This window comes from Sus scrofa, chromosome 10 (genome assembly GCF_054392235.1).
Source record: "Sus scrofa isolate SSC_HxYL_T2T_F1_AM1 chromosome 10, Sscrofa_HxYL_maternal_Yorkshire_Landrace_v2.0, whole genome shotgun sequence".
In the NCBI taxonomy this organism is placed as follows: Eukaryota; Metazoa; Chordata; class Mammalia; order Artiodactyla; family Suidae; genus Sus; species Sus scrofa.
The window spans coordinates 35,619,075-35,638,676 of record NC_139392.1 but is presented as its reverse complement, the minus strand read 5'-3'; the positions used below and the strand labels follow the sequence as shown (position 1 = coordinate 35,638,676).

Below are 19,602 nucleotides of genomic sequence, written 5' to 3'. Positions count from 1 at the left end.
TCACACTTAGGTCCCACCAGATTCGGACCCAGCCTCCCCCAAGCACCCCCACCCCCAACCCATCAGCTATCAGCTAGGGAAGGCAGCCTGTTGGGAACAGTGGATCTGGAGCCAGGCACCAACCCTCGTGTCTTTATGGAAAGACCTCAGGTGCAGGCATGCAGGGCTGGGTTGAATCATAGGTCACGGAGTAGGTTGGAAGCCCTGGTGCTGTGGCTTTGTCAAAGCCCCTTTCAGATTGTGTCACTGTGGATGCTGCATGTTTTCTGCCATCAAAGCCACTCATACAAAACAGGAATCCTACACACACGCTTCTCCTGGGGAAACTGTTCTGAATTCATTTGTATTCCACAACTTTCATGGCAGAGAGATCTTTTACCCCTTTTTTCACAGGCTGAGGCGGATTCATGGTTGGGGGGCAGGGGGTGGAGCAGTCCCTTTCTGCTGCTGCACTCATGGCTCTTACAAAAATGTATTTCTGCTTTGCCTTGTAGTGTCATGTTTTTGAAAATCTCACAGGAGTGCAAGCAGAAGTCTTTATTTTTTGATGTTGGATGTTTAAATGTCAGGTCAGGGAAAGGACTGCACAGCCAAGCCACCACAGAGCTGTGGCCAGTGGTTTGAGCAACTAGCTTGTGCCAAGAGGGGGACTTCATTACACTCAGAAAATAGATGGCCAGGGCAAATAGGAAAATGAGGGTGTTTGGCCTTCAACTGTATAATATCTTCTCCATTGCAGCTCCAGGCAGGATTTATTTCCTTCTTCCCTCTCTGGAAACTCATATGACTGGTATTTTGTGGTAATAAAACTGCTTGCAAACAGGTGCAACACAGAAGGTAATAAGTCGCTCCAGTCAGTCCTGGCATTTGCAGGCCAAGAGGCCCACAGAAGTATTTGGCAGGGGCATTTGGGGCTCATTCCTTCTCTTCACAAGCAGTGACGATTCCCCTTTTTCCTCAAAGTGAGTAGACATTGGGGATGATGGGCAGGTGAAATAGTCACACCTTTCCATGTCCAGCTGTGTGCCTTGTGCCGTTCATTCGTTTTGTTCATAGGACCTGTAACATAACACCCATATTCACTGTAATTTTCTTTTTTGTACAGGAGGGTTTTTTGTGGTTTGGGGTTTCATCATTGTAAAGAGCTGGTGCCTGACTCTAAATGTGCCCAGATGTCTTTAAATTTTATGCACTTGGTGGACATGGCCCTGCATCTGATTGTTCCACCTCCTCCTCCCAGCACCAGGGACTCCTGCAGAAAAGTCTGGGACTTTGCTCACATGCTGGCCTGTTTGTTCTTCGGTGGGTGAGAACCAAATTCATTTTATAACACCATCTCTCCCACTTCTGGGAAGGGAGGTAATTGGTCCAGGCTTTAAGGAGGTGGAAACAGCTGGAATTTTAAAAAGAAGCTGGGATATCCTACTGTGGTGCAGTGGGTTAAGAATCTGACTGCAGTGGCTTGGATGCTGCAGAGGTGTGGATTCTATCCCTGGCCTTGCACAGTGGTTTAAAAGATCCAGTGTTGCCACAACTATGGCTTGGATTTGATACCTGGCCGGGGAATTTCCCTATGCCACAGGTGCAGCCATTAAAAAAAAAAAAAAAAGAAGGAGTTCCCATCATAGCTCAGTGGAAATGAATCCAACTAGTATCCATGAGGATGTGGGATCAATCCCTGGTCTCACTCAGTGGGTGAAGGATCTGGCATTTCTGTGAACTGTGGTGTAGGTTGCAGACAAAGCTTGGATCTGACACATTGCTGTGGCTGTGGTGTAGGCCAGTAGCTGTAGCTCCAATTCAGTCCCTGGCCTGGGAATTTACATACACCACAGGGGCAGGGGTGGCCCTAAAAAGCAAAAAAAAAAAAAAAAAAAAAAAAAAACTACTACTACTACTAAGATGAAGCCAATTATATTGGAATTCAGATTTTAAAACTAGTCCCTACAATGGTGCAAACATTAATCTGTATTTTCACACCATAAAAATCTTAATCCCAAAAATTTTTTTTGAATTGGGAAGAAATGTAAATATATAGGAAGCTGAGAAGACAAGACTTCTATAGACAGCCATGACTAAAATAGCATGCAAGAGGAACATCCTGCTCATAGTAGTCAAACTTTAAATATCTGGTGGCCCGTTGAGTTAACTGTGAGTGACTCTCTCCTCAGCCTTGTTCCTTCTGCTGCTTCCCAATAGGAGAGCCTCCTACCTCCCCGAGGGGTCCTTAAGGTTGAAGGCATGGGCTGCAGTCATCTCACATCACCTTTACTCTGCTCTGTCCACTAAAGCGTATCTCAGGACATAACCACTCCCTTGTACAAATCTCTCTGTGTGTTTTACATCCCTTTGAGGAAATCTCTGTGTCTAGTTACTCCAGTGAGTCCTTCTGACATGAGCCAGGAGGCCTCCTGGTTCCTAGTTGTTTCCCTGTGCACCTGTCTTAAGGGCTTGGCCATTTTTTCCCCAGCCAGGGATAGACACAGGTGGTCCTCGATTCCCAGGGCTACCATCACCAAATACCACAAGTGGGTGACTTAAAACAAGAGAAATGTCCTCTCACAGTTCTGGAGGCTAGAAGTCCATGTGTCAACAGGATCATGTTCCTGAGACCCAGGGTAGAGCCCTTCCTTTTTTTTTTTTTTTTTTTTTTTTGCTTTTTTTTTTTTTTTTGCTTTTTGCTTTTTATGGGTTTTTAGGAAGTTCCCAGACTAGGGGTAGAATCGGAGCTGAAGCTGCAAGTCTATACCACAGCTACAGCAATGCAGGTTCCAAGCTGAGTCTGTGACCTACACCACAGCTCACAGCAGCACTGGATCCTAAACCCACTGAGTGAGGCCAGGGATCGAACCCTCATCCTCATGGATGCTAGTTGGTCTCATTCCCCCTGAGCCACAATGTTCCTTTCTTTCTGAGTGGCCTTGGCCTTCCTTGGCTTATGGCTATACCCTCCCATTCTCTGTCTCTGTTGTCTTGTGTCATTGTCCCTATGAGACCTTATCTTCATGTGGCCATCTGCTTTCCATGTGGTTCTCCTCCTAGTAGAGGAACACCTGTCATGCTCTGTAATAACCTTATGGGAAGAGGCTCTGAAAAAGGATGGGTATATGTATGGGTATAACTGGTTCACTTTTCTGTACACCTGAGACTAACACAACATTGTAAGTCACCTATATGCCAATACAATTTTTTTTTTTAAATAGCAGAGTTCCCATCATGGCTTAGTGGTAACAAACCCGACTAGTATCCATGAGGATGCAGGTTCAATCTCTGGCCTCACTCAGTAGTTTAAGGATCCAGCATTGCTGGGAGCTGTGGTGTAGATCACTGATGTGGCTCAGAAGCAAGCTGCTGTGGCTGTGGTGTAGGCTGGCAGCTGCAGCTCTGATTTGGCCCCTAGCATGGGAACTTCCATATGGTGCAGGTGCAGGTCTAAAAAGACAAAAATAAATAAATAAATACTTATGTATTAATATTATTAATAAATACTAATAAACAAATAAGTAAATAAAAATGACTACCTATGATATTGGATGGAGGGCCTGCCCCACTGTGATATGATCTCGTCTCACCTTACTGACCTCTGCAGTTGCCAAAGGGAGCCATATGCATGGATACCTGGTGTTAGGGCTTCAACACAACTTTGGGGGGACACAACCCAATCGGCACCACATGCTCTCATTGGCTTGGCATGAGAAGCAGCAGCTGCCCCTCCTGTCTTCCTTCCACCTCTTGCATCTGGTGTAATGGTCTGTCTTCAAGGCTTCCCAAACCCCAGTAGGCCAGCCTCCTTGGACTTTGCCCACAGCCCTGTCCTGAGCTGGCCTCTCCTCTGGCTTCACCCACAGCATCCTGATAATGCCTGAGGATGAACAGGAGGGAAATCTCACCTTGTTTCCCTCTAGAGGCTCCAAGGCGTTTCCAAATGCTGACCTCACTCCACAGCCCACATCCAAGAAGATCATGAAACCATTGCTTTCACATCTGGTCTTTGTGTGGCCTACTCTCCCCTGCCCCTGTGCACACTTAAAATCCCATGGCAAGACTCCATGGGAGAGCACAACCTCTGAATAAGTCTCGCTCAAGGTCAAATCCCAGCTCTTCCCTTTATTTGAACTTGGACAAGTAACATCACTTTCTTGAGCCTCGATTCCCTTACAATGAGACAATAACAACATCTGTTGTGCAAAATTGTTAGGATCAAGGAGAATAGTGCCTGCCGCTCTCATCATAAGAGCTCATTAAAAGTTGTCATTTTCATTTCTGCTTACATGTTATTTCATTGGCTCGTAATATAGCGACTATGTTTATACATAATATAGTTACTGATAAGAGTAGCTATCTATTTATTGGGCATATATTTTTGTGTCAGGCACTGTGCTTGCTGACTTACAGCTATTATTTTTAACTGTTATAAAAAGCTCTGCAGTATAGGTATTATCATTCCCATTTTATAGAAGATGGAAACTAATATTATCTCAGAAAGAGGTTAAATAACATACCTAAGGTCACAGGGCTCCTAAGTGTGTGAGCCAAGATTTGAACCCAGGGAAGTGTAAGCTCTGTACTATACAAAGCTCCTTTAGTCCATGGATGAGTTATGTCTCCCCAGTCTTTTCTCACATTCTCACTCTCACACTCTCTCCTTTTCTCTTCTGGTGGCTGATTTTCCCCTCTTATCCTATTTTCACTGGAGACAGCAGTTTTCAAAAACATTCAGATGTCAGGAAAGCATTGTACTTTTCACAGACTAGCATTTTCTCTTTTAGCAGAACACTAAGAAATATGTATGTAAACCTTAGAAGCACTTTTGTGAGCAGGAAACCTGGCTGGTTATTTTCTATGTGCAATATAGGACCATAAACATACATGTAACTTATACAACACATGTGTGTGTAGTCACACTTAGTTAGGAACAGAGCATAACCAATTGCTTCCCATTTTGATGAACTTGCTGCTCAATTATTTATCCCATCATCTGCTAGGATTTGCTGATAGGAAGGAGAAGGCATGAGAAATTTAAGAAAAAAAATTATGAGAGGGAAAATAAAAGTTTGGAAAATCAACACATTCATGCATCAGTATGGTGCCTTGGTCCAGTTTGTGGGGAAGGAACTTAAAAATTGCCAGGATACACTGGCCACATTTTATATTCAGCATGATCTCTAATGGTGAGAAGGTTCACTGGTTGCAGGAAGAGGCAGGAGAGACTCACCCTAAGTGCTCCTTTACTGTGAACTTTCTTTTTCTCTTTTCTTTTTCCTTTTTAGGGCCACACCCACAGCATATGGAAGTTCCCTGGTGAGGGGTCGAATCAGAACTGCACATACTAGTCTATGCCACAGCCACAGCAACTTGGGATCTGGCCCACACCACAGCTCAAGGCAACACCGGATCCTTAACCAACTGAGCCAGGCCAGAGATCAAAACTGTGTCCTCATGGATACTAGTTGGGTTCATTACCACTGAGCCACAATGAGAATTCCCTACCTGTGTGCTTTCTGTGTTAATTTGTGTTAACTTTAATCTTGGGCCCCTGATTTCTCTCCCTTCCAAAAAATTAAGCTGCCCAATGACCGTCAGGTGTCACAACTGTAGGAATCCTGTTTGGGAAGATGGTCGCAGACTTCCAAACATGGTAATGCTGCAGATGTCACGTGATTTCTTTTCACCGTGTGGTGAGTGAGGCAGGACTGGTCTGGTGCTCTGGTCCCTACAAAGGAGGAAGCACACCTCATCAGTGCCCAGAAATACAGGTCAGCTTTAGAGTCCAGCACCAGCCAGTCTTTGCTGCAAAAAGCTGTCAGAGAAAATCAGTTTTATACCTGCTCCCTCAACTGTGAGTTCCTCTGTGGCTTCACCATGTCACCAAACCAGACACACTTTGGATTTATTACGTGAAATCCATTTTTTTTTTGGACTGAAATTTTACAGTCATTGGATGCCTCACCTATTTGGTCAGGGACACCCTAAGGTGGTGACTCTGAGCTAGAATCAGATCAGAACCCCTCCCCCAGGGCTGCTGCATGATATTGATCTTAAATTTCACCTGTCAGCACACTTCTAAGCAAGTAAACACCAGGCTCCATCCAGCCTGGAAATAAGCAAAGCCTCAGCCTTGTCATCATTTGCTTCCCTAAGTGGACACATACATTGGCCTTCCATGTTGTTAGAGGAGCCTAAAAGTGGAAAGTGTTATGTGCCATATATTCCCTGAGCCAAAAGAAAGCTTTGGACATAGCCTTGGAAATAGCTTGGGTTTCGGATTTGGAACATGCCATGCAGCTTCCTGGAACCATTAACCTAACTTAGATGACCCCAGGGCCATCTTCATGGTGCTGCGGCAGTTTTTTGTTTTTTTTTTTTTTTTTTTTTTTTTTTGTCATTTTGCCTTTTCTAGGGCTTCTCCCACAGCATATGGAAGTTCCCAAGCTTGGGGGTCCAATCAGAGCTGTAGCCGCCAGCCTATGCCAGAGCCATAGAAATGCATGATCTGAGCCTCATCTGCAACCTATACAACAGCTCACAGCAATGCCGGATCCTTAAATCACTGAGCAAGGCCAGGGATCAGACACACAACCTCATGGTTCCTAGTTGGATTCATTAACCACTGTGCCATGATGGGAACTCCCAGGTGCCGTGGCAGTTTTGATGAAAAGAAGCCAGCAGAACTCCTGCAGGCAGAGCCTTGGTGGTTCCCCATGTGTGCAGTGCAGTGCCTGTGCTCTTGGGAGGGGTGTGGGCCTCGTGCTGCTGGTCTGAAGGTGATGCCTTTGGATTCATTGCTGGATTTCCCACCACCTCCTTGTGTGCTGCCAGGCCAGCTGAGGGCCAGATTCAAGCCTTAAGAGAGTTTTTTCTCCTCCTCATCATTGTCCTCGTGGTCTGGGTCCATGCTTCTCAGACTGTACCTTGAAGCACCTGGGGATCTTGCTAAAATGAAGTTTCTGATTCAGTAGGACTGGGCTGTGGCTTGTGATTGTGAATTTCTAACAAGCCCCCAACTGATCCCAAAGCTGATGGTTCAGGGACTGCTGTGGAAGAGCAAGTGCTGAATGGAAGGTCAAAATTCCCACTGGAAACTCTGGCAACACAATTCTCACCCTGGCTCCCCTGGATGTTGACAGACCTGCATCCCAGCAGGGGGTGCACCAAGGGAGGCCAGTCTGTCTACTTATGTGCCTAGGATCACATCTTTCACCTTCATAATGACCTTGCATTCCTCCTCCCATTCCACATCACCTGCATTGTCGTCTGTGTTGGCTGCTCCCTAGAGGATGTGTAAATGAGGTCTAGGCTCCTGCAGGGGTGGGCAGGGTCTTCCTGGCCCTCCCACTGCCCTTGGGCTGCTTTCCTTCAGCAAAGCTTCTCTAATGAGTCATTTACTGCTCCTCCCTGTGCCCCACTCCTCAGAACATGCTACCCCTTCTCCACTGGCCACTTGGGGCTCTGCTCAGATTGTGTCCTCAAGGTCACTCCCACAGGGCCAAATCCAGGTGGAACTGACAGAACTAATGGCCTGAACCCAGCCAGAACACTGACTGGGACTTGAACCCATGTGCTTGGACAAGAACCCAACCCAAAGCCAGATTGGGCCTTGAATCCATGGTTTTAAAAATTATAATCACTCATCCTGCGTCTGGACTCACTGACATTCAGGTTCTTCATGCCTCTATGTGGAAGGAATTCAGCCAGAGACAAAGTGATAGGCAAGAAACAGATTTATCGAGATAGGATGCTTGAGAGAGATGCAAGCTGGCAGGCAAGGAAGTTTCTGACAAAGGATCTCCAGTGGGCTACAGTTTTATCATCCAAGGGACATGGAGGTTTGGAAAAGACAGCCTCTTCCTTTCTTAGAGTAGCAGCTCCTCCTTAGTATCCCATTGGGTGTGTATTCAAATCAGCAGAAGGGTGGTCCTCAAACTCCTGCCCTGGGTCTGAATCTGAATGCAGACCTCCTCCCACCCCCAACCCAATGACCTGAGGCAGTTCTTACATCTCCACAAGTCAAGCAAGCCTGCCTTGTGCTGATGGCTTTCATGAACTTACAGTTGTCCCTCAACCTCTCCCAGGTTTCCTGCCTTATCTGTGATCCCCCACTGGGGCTTCTACAACCACCTCTGCTACTCTATCCCTATCACAGGCTCCCTCTCCTGTCCCCATCTTTCTCAGCTTGTTGGGAACCACTGCCTCCTCCTCCAAACAGCTCATCTATTGGCTTCTGTGACACATCCCCTTCAGCTTGGCCACAGCCTCTTTCAATCCATCCAATTTCTCAGCCTTTGGGTGGGGACCACTCCTCTTTTCTCTCTACCCTCTCCCCTTCTGTGAGTTTGCCCAGTGGTCCTAAGTCTTATCTTGAGGCTCATGACTCCTGAGTTCTTTATGGCACTTTCTGCAGGTGGTTGACACTTGGATGATGGTCTCACTGGAAGCTTGGACATGAGCAATGTAAAGCCAGATGCTCGGCACCCCTCTCTTCCCACAAAACAAACCAACAAAAACCTGATACGGTGAATGGCACCCCTATTTGCCCAGATACTAATGTCAGAAATCTTGGGGTCATCCTTGATTCTTTCCTTGTCCCCCTAATTCTGTCTCTTGGCAAGGCCTGTTGTAGAATCAGGGGGTTCTGAAAGAGGTCCCATCATGCTCCTCACTTGTCACTCACTGCCACTATCCTGCCAAGCCACCCCATGCCAACCTCATCACCTCTGCTCCCTGTTCTCGCAGCTGCTTATGAAAGTAGGTCTAGGCCACTATAAGTACTTGTCACTTAGGACAGAATCTCAGCTCCCTGCATGGGGCTCATGGAGCGGCATGTTCACCTCCCTGGCAGCCCCTCCTCCTCTGTGGGCAGCTGCTCCTCCCTCCTGACACAAGTCCCCTCCTGTCTTCATGCCCACAGCTTGCCCTCTTGTGTGTCATCCCCTCTGCCCAGGATGTACCCCCCAGCACACCCTGGCCTCCCTTTCTAGCCTGGGGCCCTTGCTCTGGTATCTGGGGCTCATCAGTGTCTCCCTCATGGGGTGGACACATCAGCTGTCCCCAGCCCATCTCCATCGCAGGGGAAGCCAGGTAGCCTTGCCTTTTAGAAGCTTTTGCAGCCCTGGTTCTCTTGTCCACTGCCAGTGCCAGCTTACATTTCAGACCTTCTTGGCCATGAAAGAGCATCTGGCTCCTTTGGGTCCCAGGAGCCAACCAGCCCCCAGGGCCAGGGGCAGGGGGTGGAAATGCAGGTCACCATGTCACCTCCACGTGTGTGTGTGTGTGTTGGTGTCAATGTTTTATTCAGCAGAGAGAGAAGGCATATCCAGCCACATCAGTATTCACTTGTTTACTTATCATCTGACTTTAGCAAGCCCCATGGGATGGGATCCATGTAATAACGAGTTTCAGTGGCCATCCAAAAAATGTGTGCTAAATAAATGCAGAAACAAGGGAAAGAATAGAATAAGGATACTGGGACAGGAATGTGAGGAGCCTTTTCCTTCAGAAGGTCTGGAATGCAGCCTGTCTCAGGAAAACCAGTTCCTGGATCTTTGGCCAGGTGGGCGACCGAGTGCTAATAATGCCAGGCAGACGGAGGTGGTTGAGGTGTCATTTTGTTTTTCCATGTAGAAATGCATCTGGGGGAGTTCCTGTTGTGACTCAGAAGGTTATGAAACCAACTAATATCCATGAAGACATGGGCTTTATACCTGGCCCTTCTCAGTGGTTTAAGGATCCAGTGTTGCCATGAGCTGTGGTGTAAGTCACAGACAAGGCTCCAATCAAACATGGCTGTGTCTGTGGTGTAGGCTGGCAGCTGAAGCTCCAACTTGACCCCTAGGCTGGGAACTTCCATATGCTGTGGTGTGGCCTTAAAAAGCAAAGCAAAAAAAAAGGGGGGGTAGGATAAGCTTCCACTTCACAGAGGAGAAAATTAAGGCTTAAAGTAGTGAAGGAACCTCTGCTAGGTCACAAAGTGTGTTGCTGACAGAACCTAGTCCAGGACCCAGGGCTCCTCCCTGCTGGTCAGGGCACCCAGGAGGCTGTGGCCTGGGCCTGCATGCAGAGCCACCAGAACAGCCTCATATGTGTCATTGGAGGGCATCTGAGAATCAGTCTAGTGACATTCAGAGCTCTGGACAGCCCCAAATGACTCCTGTAGCCACAGAGACATGCTCAGCAGAGCTGTTGTTTTCAGTGAAGATTTGGTCCATAGACATCTTCATTTTATTTACTAGGTGGTCTGGCACATAATAGTGGGCATCCTTAATGGAGTAGCTTAACACTTTGTCTTAACTAGTCTTCCCCTTTGCATGTAAAATGAACCTTGCCTTTATGATGTGCTTCAGTCTGCTGTGTGATGACAGCGCATGCTCAGAATCTCATCACAGGCTCTGTCTGACCTCCCCAGAAAGGACAGTGGGGGCTGATGTTCGCTGGCTGGTAAATAAGCCAATGATGAATAGGTCTGATGATGAACGTATAAGCCCATCTCTGAGAGACATGTAATCTGGGCTTGACCTCAGGTTTGAGGGCTTGGCAAGGATGAGCATGTGGTTCTGAAACTCTTATTTTTCCCCACATCCCAAGTCTGCCCCTTCCCTCCAATGGTGAACCGAGTGATTTTATCTGCCACCCACGGCCTTGTGTGAGCTACAACCATGGAACCGTGGTGGAGTTTTACTGCAACCCCGGCTACAGCCTCACCAGTGATTACATGTACATCTCCTGCCAGTATGGGGAGTGGTTTCCTTCCTACCAAGTCTACTGCATCAAGTCAGGTGAGCATGTCCAGGCCACCCCCGGACTGTCCAGATCCAGACCACACTGAGTGGCCGGTGGCTGTACCCTGAGCCCTGTCCCTCTTCCCCCACACGCAGTGTTAGGAACAAGACCTGGAAACTCATCTTTGAGGATGCATGCAGCTGGTGATTTCAAGCCCTGTTCAACCTGCCTGGGCCCAGGTTAAAATGCTGACCCTCTGAACAGGATCCCTAAACCCCTATCACCCGTGAAAGGACCTGGTCTCTGTGCACTCTGCCTTCACCCCAACTTGTCCCCTCCACTGACAGGGACATAGGCCCCAGATGTGACCCAGTGATGCATATCTCCACCTTTTTCTTCCACTCAGGGGTGTGTTATCAGAACACAAATGATATTATTGTGGATAAGACCAGATCTCTCTGCAAAAACATTAAGCTATTTGCAACCACCCATGCTTCATACTTAATAACTAATTCCTGGAGTTCGCACTGTGTTGCAATGAGACTTAAGGCATCTTAGAAGCACTGGGACACACGTTCAGTTCCTGGCCCCAGCACAGTGGGATAAGGATCTGGTGTTGCTTGTTGCCCCAGCTGTGGCTAAGGTAACAACTATGGCTTGGATCTGATTCCTGGCCCAGGAACTCCACATGCCTCTGGGTGGCCAAAAAAGAAAAACAAAAACAAATTACTAGCAAACCAACATTAGAACTGGTCTCCTCACACCAGGGGAGTGAGCACATGGAGACCAGGGAGCCAGAGCATGCCCCCTGCACCCCCCACCCCCAGCTCTGCCCACATTGGGCACATGCCTTTCCCCTGAAGGCAGCCTGCAGGAAGCACTTGTTAACAGGCATCTGGAGGCCTCCAAATGAGGACCAGCTCAGAGGAGCTGGGGAAGAGAAAGAAGTCAAGTCCAGCCAATGAGCACATGGGAAGCCATGCCAGTGGGGTCCAGGTGTCTCACATGCTGCTTTGTTTTCTCTCCTGGCAGAGCAAACATGGCCCAGCTCCCATGAGACGCTGCTGACCATGTGGAAGATCATGGCACTCACAGCCACCAGCATGCTGCTGGTGTTGCTGCTCGTCATCCTGTCCAGGAAGTTCCAGATGAAGTTCAAGGCCCACTTTCCCCCCAGGTCAGTGCCACAGCCCTGGGTGACCCTTGGCACCCTGAGCCACCCCAAGCCACAGAGAGTGGACATCCAGCCTTGAAGAGGGAAGAGCTGAGCTCCTAAGGGGAAAAAGGGGAGAAAGAAAAAACACATTCCTGGGGTTTTTGGGTTGTCCAAGTTCAGAACATCAAGCTGGAGACAGACTCATTTTCCTCTTTTCACCCCTGCCCCAGGAGCCCCTGTCTGCCTCTTGCCCCAGGTTTTTGGTCCTGAGCAGGTATCATTGGGGGGGAGCACAGTCAGGGCTGCACCCCCCCCACCCCCAGGGCACCCCCATTGTCCACGATGTGCAGGCCTGTTACCTACCTTGGAACTTCCAGGCCACAAGGAGGATAAGAAATACACAGAATGAATTAGGGACAAAATCCAAGGAGCGTGACTCAACAGGGGTTCCAAACCAGTGTGCATGGAGTTCCCGTTGTGGCTCAGCAGTTAACAAAACCAACTAGGTTCCATGGGGACATGGGTTCAATCCCTGACCTCACTCTGTGTGTCAAGGATCTGATGTTGCTGTGAGCTGTGGTGTAGGTCACAGACGCAGCTTGGATCTGGTGTTGCTGTGGCTGTGGTATAGGCTGTTGGCTACAGCTCCAATTTGACCCCTAGCCTGGGAACCTCCATATGCCACAGGTGTGGCTCTAAAGCAAAAAGAAAAAAAAAAAAAGAAGAAGAAGAAGAAACCCAGTGTGCAGAAATGTGGCAAGTCCCAGGCAGGGGGAGAGGCTCTGGATGGGGAGCTAGGGCAGGACTCAGGAGCTTCTACCTGCAAGTAGGACCTGAGCATGTGGGGGGGGACCCATGGGCAGAGGGTGGGGGGTCCCCATGCTCCTGTGCTGCACAGGTGAGATGCGGTCAGTGTCTTCATCCTTCCTGTCATCACCACTTGAGAGGAGTTTGTCAAGGTCCCTTGGATGTGGCCTGGCCCCCTCAGTGCCCCTTCCCCTCTGGTGGCTTGTCTGGAACAAACCACAGCAGCACCCTTCTAACCAAGAGCCACTCAGCACCACTGCTGGTGGATCACTGTTCCTGGAAGGAGAAGTCATTTAATAAGTACAGGGGAGGGAGTTCCTTTTGTGGTGCAGCAGAAATGAATCCGACTAGGAACCATGAGGTAGTGGGTTTGATTCCTGGCCTCACTCAGTGGGTGGTGCCGTGAGCTCTGTTGTAGGTCACAGATGTGGCTCAGATCTGGCATTGCTGTGGCTGTAACTCTGATTAAAACCCTAGGCTGGAAACTTCCATATGCCGTGGGTGTGGCCCTAAAAAGACAAAAAGACAAAAAAAGAAAGTACAGGGGTGGGAGTTTGAGTTTCTGTTGTGGCTCAGCATAACAAAGCAGACTAACCTGTATCCATGAGGTTACAGGTTCAATCCCTGGCCTCGCTCAGTGGGTTGAGGGTCTGGCATTGCTGTGAGCTGTGGTGTGAGCTGTGCTGTGAGCTGCAGATGCAGCTCAGATCCTGAGTTGATGTGGCTGTTGTATAGGTTGGCAGCTGCAGCTCTGATTTTACTCCTAGCCTGGAAACTTCCATAGGCTGCAGGTACAGCCCTAAAAGAAAAAATTCCCTAAAACTCTTTCACAAAATTTCATTTTTTTAAAACCCCTTGAGTCTTTCCATCTTGGGTTCCTCTCTGGTTGTAGGAAAGTTGGTCTCTGCAATGCAAATTGATAAGAAGATTCTCAGGGGCAGGTCCAGGAATGACTTTTTCCTCCAGGTCCCAGAGGGCTAGGTGCTGAAGAGATGCTGATGACAGACTGAGGAGTGGGGGGTGAGGAGGGGCTGCCACTTCAGAGGGTCTGGGTGCTGGACATTATTAAGGCAAAAGGGAGCACAGAGGCATTGGGGTGCTCACCCAGGGGGCCTGTAAGTGAAAGGGACGGTGAGGAGGGAGGGATGCCAGAGTGAGAAAGGAGGCCAGCATAAGGCCACGGAGGCAGGGAGGTGAGCAGCTTGGCTTGTCCAGGATCTACTAACAAGGACTGTGAAAGAGCAGAGAAGACAGAATTGGAGGAAACTCTGCCTTTCCTCTGGGTTCCTGCCTTTGGGGGGGTGCATGGGCCCCACAAGCTCCCCCAGTCTCTGGGTGGCCTTAAGAAGGGTGGATCCAGCCCCCTCCACCAGAATCCCTAAACGAGATGCTCTAAAAGGCCAGTGGGGTGGGGGAGGGAGTGGGATGGTCTGGGAGCTTGGGGTTAACAGATGCAGACTCTTGCCTTTGGAATGGATTAGCAATGAGATCCTGCTGAGTCCTGGGAGATTGAGAATGTGAGAAAAAAGAATGTATATATGTATGTGTGACTGGGTCACCATGCTGTAGTAGAAAGAAAAAAAATAATGTATTGAGGGAAAAAAAGGGAAAAGCCAGTGGACTCAAACTCAAGCATCAGAGGGAGGTGGCCTGAGGCTTCCCTCCACCTCAGATGCCAGTGTCTGGAGTCTCGTTCCTCAGGTTTTGGAACCCCTGGTACTGGCACACTGGGTGTGGGGCTGTCCCCCGGCTGGGTTATCTTTTCTTTCTGCTCTTTTACCTCTGGTCACCTCACTCAGAACCAGTTCCAAACAGAGGACTAAGGATCTGAGTTCCACTGGCCACTTACTATCCCCCCTGGTGCTTCTGGGGCCAGGAGCAGAGTGGTCCTTGGAGCTATGGCTTTGGCAACAGACATGCCCACACTCAGCCACTCAGTGTTGCAGGTTCTGGGGACAGGAGGCCCAGGGCGAGGCTGGGAGCCATGAGTGTAACCCACACTCCTGGGCAGCATGGGTGAAGCTTAGGTGCCCTCAGGGTCAGGAGGCGACCGTGAGCCCAGAGACCTTGACCAGGTGCTCCGAGTTCCTTTTTGTTCCTGTTCTTGTTGTTTTTCTGTCTTGATGAAAAATGTGTGATTTTTATACTGTAGCAGAAAACAAACAAGAGGCAGAAGCAGCCCAGGGGTAACTGAAAAGGGACACTTGGGTTTCATAGTTTGCCAAGCTTTTCCATTTCCAGCAGCCCTCCAAGGGACACTACAGGGCCACTTTTGGATAATGTGTGGGAATGGGCCACATGGTCCCTTGCCCAGGACATTACAGCCATGAGGCCAAATTGGGGAGAAGGAAGCATGAGGAGACTGTGGGGACCAGAGGAGGTGAGGAAGAGCAGAGGGAGGCCAGAGGGCAGGAGTGAGGAAAAGAAAACCCCTCCTGCCAGCAGCATGGGCCTGGGGGACCCCAGCTGCCATAGGGGACCTGCCAGGGAAGCTCAAGCTCCTGCACCACATCCCAGAAGGGCTCCTCTGGGGACCCAACTTGCAGTGGGGGATGATCCTGTGTCCCCTGACAGGTTGACACTGCTTTCCTCCCCACAGGGGGCCTCCCAGGAGTTCCAGCAGCAACCCTGACTTTGTGGTGGTGGATGGTGTGCCTGTCGTGTTCCCGTCCTATGATGAGGCTGTGAGTGGCAGCTTGAGTGCCTTAGGCCCTGGGTACCTGGCCTCCCTGGGCCAGGCTGCCCCTTACCCATGGACCACCAGAGCCCCCCAGTGTACCCCAGCTCAGGGGACACAGACACTGGCCCAGGGGAGTTGGAAACCTGTGACAGCATCTTAGGCTCTTTGGAGCTTCTCCAGAGTCTAGTCAAAGCCCACATGTCAAGGGGGCACCCGCCCCACTTCTGACAATCCTGACATGGTTCCCAGTATGGCAGGGGAGGTGGCATCCACCAGCCTGGGCATCACCATCACCGATGGTAAGCATCTGCCCAGGAGCCTGAGCTGCCCCTGAACAGCCCCCTCCCTGACCTGAGCTCAGAGCCAGATCAGTGCTTCCACCTTCGCATAAAGGCATCTTGCTCTCTCTGCTTGTGGAGGCCATGGGCAAGGCCACTTCAGGAAGGAATGAGCCTCCTCTTGCAAGCACTGAGCCCATTAACTGAAATTTCAGGAGGCACAAAAAAGCACCCAGCCACAGGCTGCAGTGGGAGACACTCGGCTCTCAGGCCATCCATGGGAGCCAGGAGGCTCTTCTCCTTTCTTACTTAATTAGGCAGGGCTTCTGAGAGGGGTGCTTAGGATCAGAAGACACACACCTGATAGAAGTGAAGCCCCAGATGCAGGCAGGAGGGCCCAGCCCTGGAGAGGTTCTGGATACAACAGGTGATGTGTACCAGGTATAAAATGAAAGATGTATATGTGCCTATCGCAAGGAAAGGCAGATGGCAGCTCATGGGAAAATAGTAAAAATGCATCAGGTGAATTAGGGCTCTGTTGCTGGGGGAGCAGGCACCGGCCCCACTTTGCCAAGCAAAGCACTGATTCCAGCTGATACTGACAGGAAGTAGCAACAATCATGAGTGGAAACAGGGTCTCTCCTGGTTACCCATAGCGTTCCTCTACTTCATACCATCCTTTTGGTTTGTATGACTGTTAGGGTGCATGGTTGAAGCCTTAGAATTTATTTTTGATGAGCTGGGTGTGAGATGTTCCAGTGGATAATGTTGTGCAGAGGGCTTGGTTTATGTGCTTAACTCTTTCTTCTTCTCGCTGATTTCAAGAATTTTTTTTTTTCCTTTTTTGGCCATTGTGGGTCCAGGGATGAGATTGGAGCCACACTATGACCTACATTGCAGCTGTGGCAATGCTTGATCCGCCTGTAACCCACTGTGCTCCACAGGGATCAAACCTGCAGTCCGGAGCTCCAGAGATACTGCCCATCTGGGTGTGACTTAAATTTTTTTTAAAAATTGATTGATTGATTGTAGATATGTTACTAAAACTCCCAATTCCAGATCTTGGCAGTGTTTTTTGGTGGATTAACATAATAACCACCTCTTCTTTTACAGAGATCCCCCTAATGGAAGATGATCCATAACTGGGCAAAGTCTGGGTGATTCTTCTGCCCCTTGGGGGATGTTAACATTGTACATGGACTGAGGCATTGGAAGGACAGAGCATGGGGGATGGGGGATGTTTTCTGATTTATCAACATGGGGACAGCTTTATCACATCATACATCCTCGGACTCAACAGTGAGGCTGGCAAACGGTGGGGGAAGGGCTTTTCCATGAAACTTGAGGATCTACAGGATGACTGAGGAACAAAAGGATGAGGGGAAAGCCTGCATGGTCCTAGAGGAAGGTGTTCAGCCTGGCTCCCACATCCCCCATTGACTTATGTTATGAGTACTACCTGCGTCCTCTGAAAACATGTCACATTATGTAAATCACTTCTAAAATCTGCTTCAAGCTGTCTTCTGGACTCCAGATTATGGATCAGCCTCGGCAGGAGGAGCAACAGAGTGCCCCCTGTGGGCTCCCAGAGGGAAAGATTCTCACATGTCTCTTGGATGGTCTTCTTGCACTGGACAGTTCTGTGCAATGCAAGACTAAAGAGGGATTTGGCAGTTCCAGTGAAAAAAGAAAGACTCGGGCAGACTCTGCCTCTGTAAATTCCTTCAAAAAGAAGAGTTCTTGTCCTCTGGACTGTCCTTTGCTGAGATATCATATTTGTATTCATGGTCTACCACAGGGATCCATGGCATTGGGTAAATCTTGCGACCTTACACATGATCAGAATATGTCCAAATACATCTCGTGGTGGAGAAGTTATCACAGTAATGTTTGTCGGGGCATTCTTAAAAGATCCTACTCAAAAGTTTATCTCAATCGTTTAGTCCCTGTCTAGTTACCTCTTAGGGTTGTTGCCCTTGCTTCCAAATCAGCCATATTTAATTTTTCAAAACAGAAATTGTTTCTGAAAGCACTTTCCTCCTGCTCCAAATAAAATGTGAGGTGGGATTTTTTTTCCTTTAATTTTGTCCTGGCAGGTCCACAGGCTGGCCACCCAGCCTAAAGAAAGATGATTTCTGCTTGTGCTCCTGGTGCCTCTGGCTGCCTCACCTCCCTGTCAACCCAGCTTCCCCTCTGCATGCTCTCCCAGTGCCCACTGGGTGTTGTTCCTAAGAAGTTGATTGATAAAAAAGAATTCCCTGAGTCCTGAGGAGTCTCTTCAAATACATGCTGATCTGTGGAGCTGATTCCTTTTCTCCTCTGGGTTTTAGACAAATACAGACAAAACTCTGATTCATCAAATTGCTATGCTGATACAATCATGAGAGCTGGAAGCTTGACCAAATCCCCATTTTTTTTTCTCAACACAGACTTATTAAAAATTAAAAAGAAAATGACAGTTTGAAGCATGACTTTAATAGCAGAGTGGAGTTGGGCGGGCAGTGACAGTGATGTGGGGGGTGGAGACAGTGCAGGGCCAGAACCAGAGGCTGAAGGAGGGAGGGGACTAGACAGGCTGTGCCTCACCCAGTGCCATGGGTGGGGGTGCCACCATCAGCAGCAGCAGCAGCAGTGTGCTGAGCATGTGGGTAAAGGTGGTTGGTAATAATAATGGTGTTTCACCATGAAAGCTGGATTTCATACATGTCCATGCTTAAACCCCATCTGGCCAGCTCAAAGAGAGCGTGGGTGGCTGGGTGTGGGAGTGGGGGGAGCCAGAGTTCACTGTAGTAGCTACCCCCACCCCCACCCTGGCCACAGCAGCCTTCCAAGGATCCCTGTTGGGCGGGTCTCAGCTCTTCCCCATGCCACACCTGTCCTACCCTGATCCCACGTAAGTGGAGGGTTTGTCTCAGAGACCACCAGGTAAGTGCCTTGTTTCCCACCCAAGAGGCCTACAGGGCTGTCTCTGGGTCTTGTCCTCTCCTTCCTGAGAATGTTCTTTCTCCAAAAGTAGAGATCAGAAGCGTCCAGCCTGCACACCTGCGAGACAGGTAACAACACAAGTGACACATACATACCACGTCCATGTCAACATTGTTCTAAGCACAGATGCTGGTGGGAAGGAAGCACCTGCTCAGGGATGGCATCAGACGCTGTCCAACCAAATTACCTGGGTCATCCCCTTGGTCCTTTAGTGTGTGGCCACATCTGAGTCTCACTCGCAAATACTGTTTCCCATGATTTTTTGTCATTGTAGTGAGTTTATGTGGCAAGAAAATGTCCTCATGATACCCAAGCATGTGGTGAATCTGACTGTTCATGTAAAAGTCCCGGAGGCCCTCTGGCTATGGACAGCACCAACCCCTCTCAGCCAGCCTCAGGAATTAATAGGTAATAGAACAAACCTGGCTGGATTGTGAATTGGAATGCAGAAGTGTGCTGTGACAGAGCCACCTGCTCCCCCTAAAGCTCTTTCTGTTTGGGGAGAGGGTGGCACCCCCAGGACAGTGATCAGGAGCCAGTGCCAAGAACCCATGGTGTTGGCAGGTTTGCACAGGTGCGTGTATGAAGGAACTGCAGGGCAGTGGTTTTCCGGCTGACTGACTCCCCATTCTACACATGAGACGTATTCATACTTCACTTCCATGTAGCTTTTTTTCTTTACTATTCTTTCATTATTTATTTATTTATTTATTTTTGGCCACACCTTGGGACTGTGGAAATTCCCAGACTAGGGGTCGAACCCGCCCCACAGCAGCAAGCCAAGCCACTGCAGTGACAATACTGGGTCCTTAACCTGCTGTGCCACAGGGAAGCTCCCATGGAAGTTTTATTTCATTGCAAGGTTGCATCCCACTAATTACACCCATCTCAGCAGCTAGCTCATAGCCAGAGCTGCCTCCTATTCCAGCAGAAGGGTTTTGCCCCCAACCACACAGCAGCCCAGAACAGCTGGGAGTGAC

The 19,602-nt window shown here is 49.1% G+C and overlaps 1 pseudogene; it reads left to right on the top strand.

Annotated features, from left to right (window-relative positions):
• The window catches only part of LOC146398979 (sushi domain-containing protein 4-like), a 60,178-nt pseudogene extending 43,399 nt beyond the window's left edge, over positions 1–16,779 (top strand).
• The last annotated feature ends 2,823 nt before the right edge of the window (positions 16,780–19,602 follow it).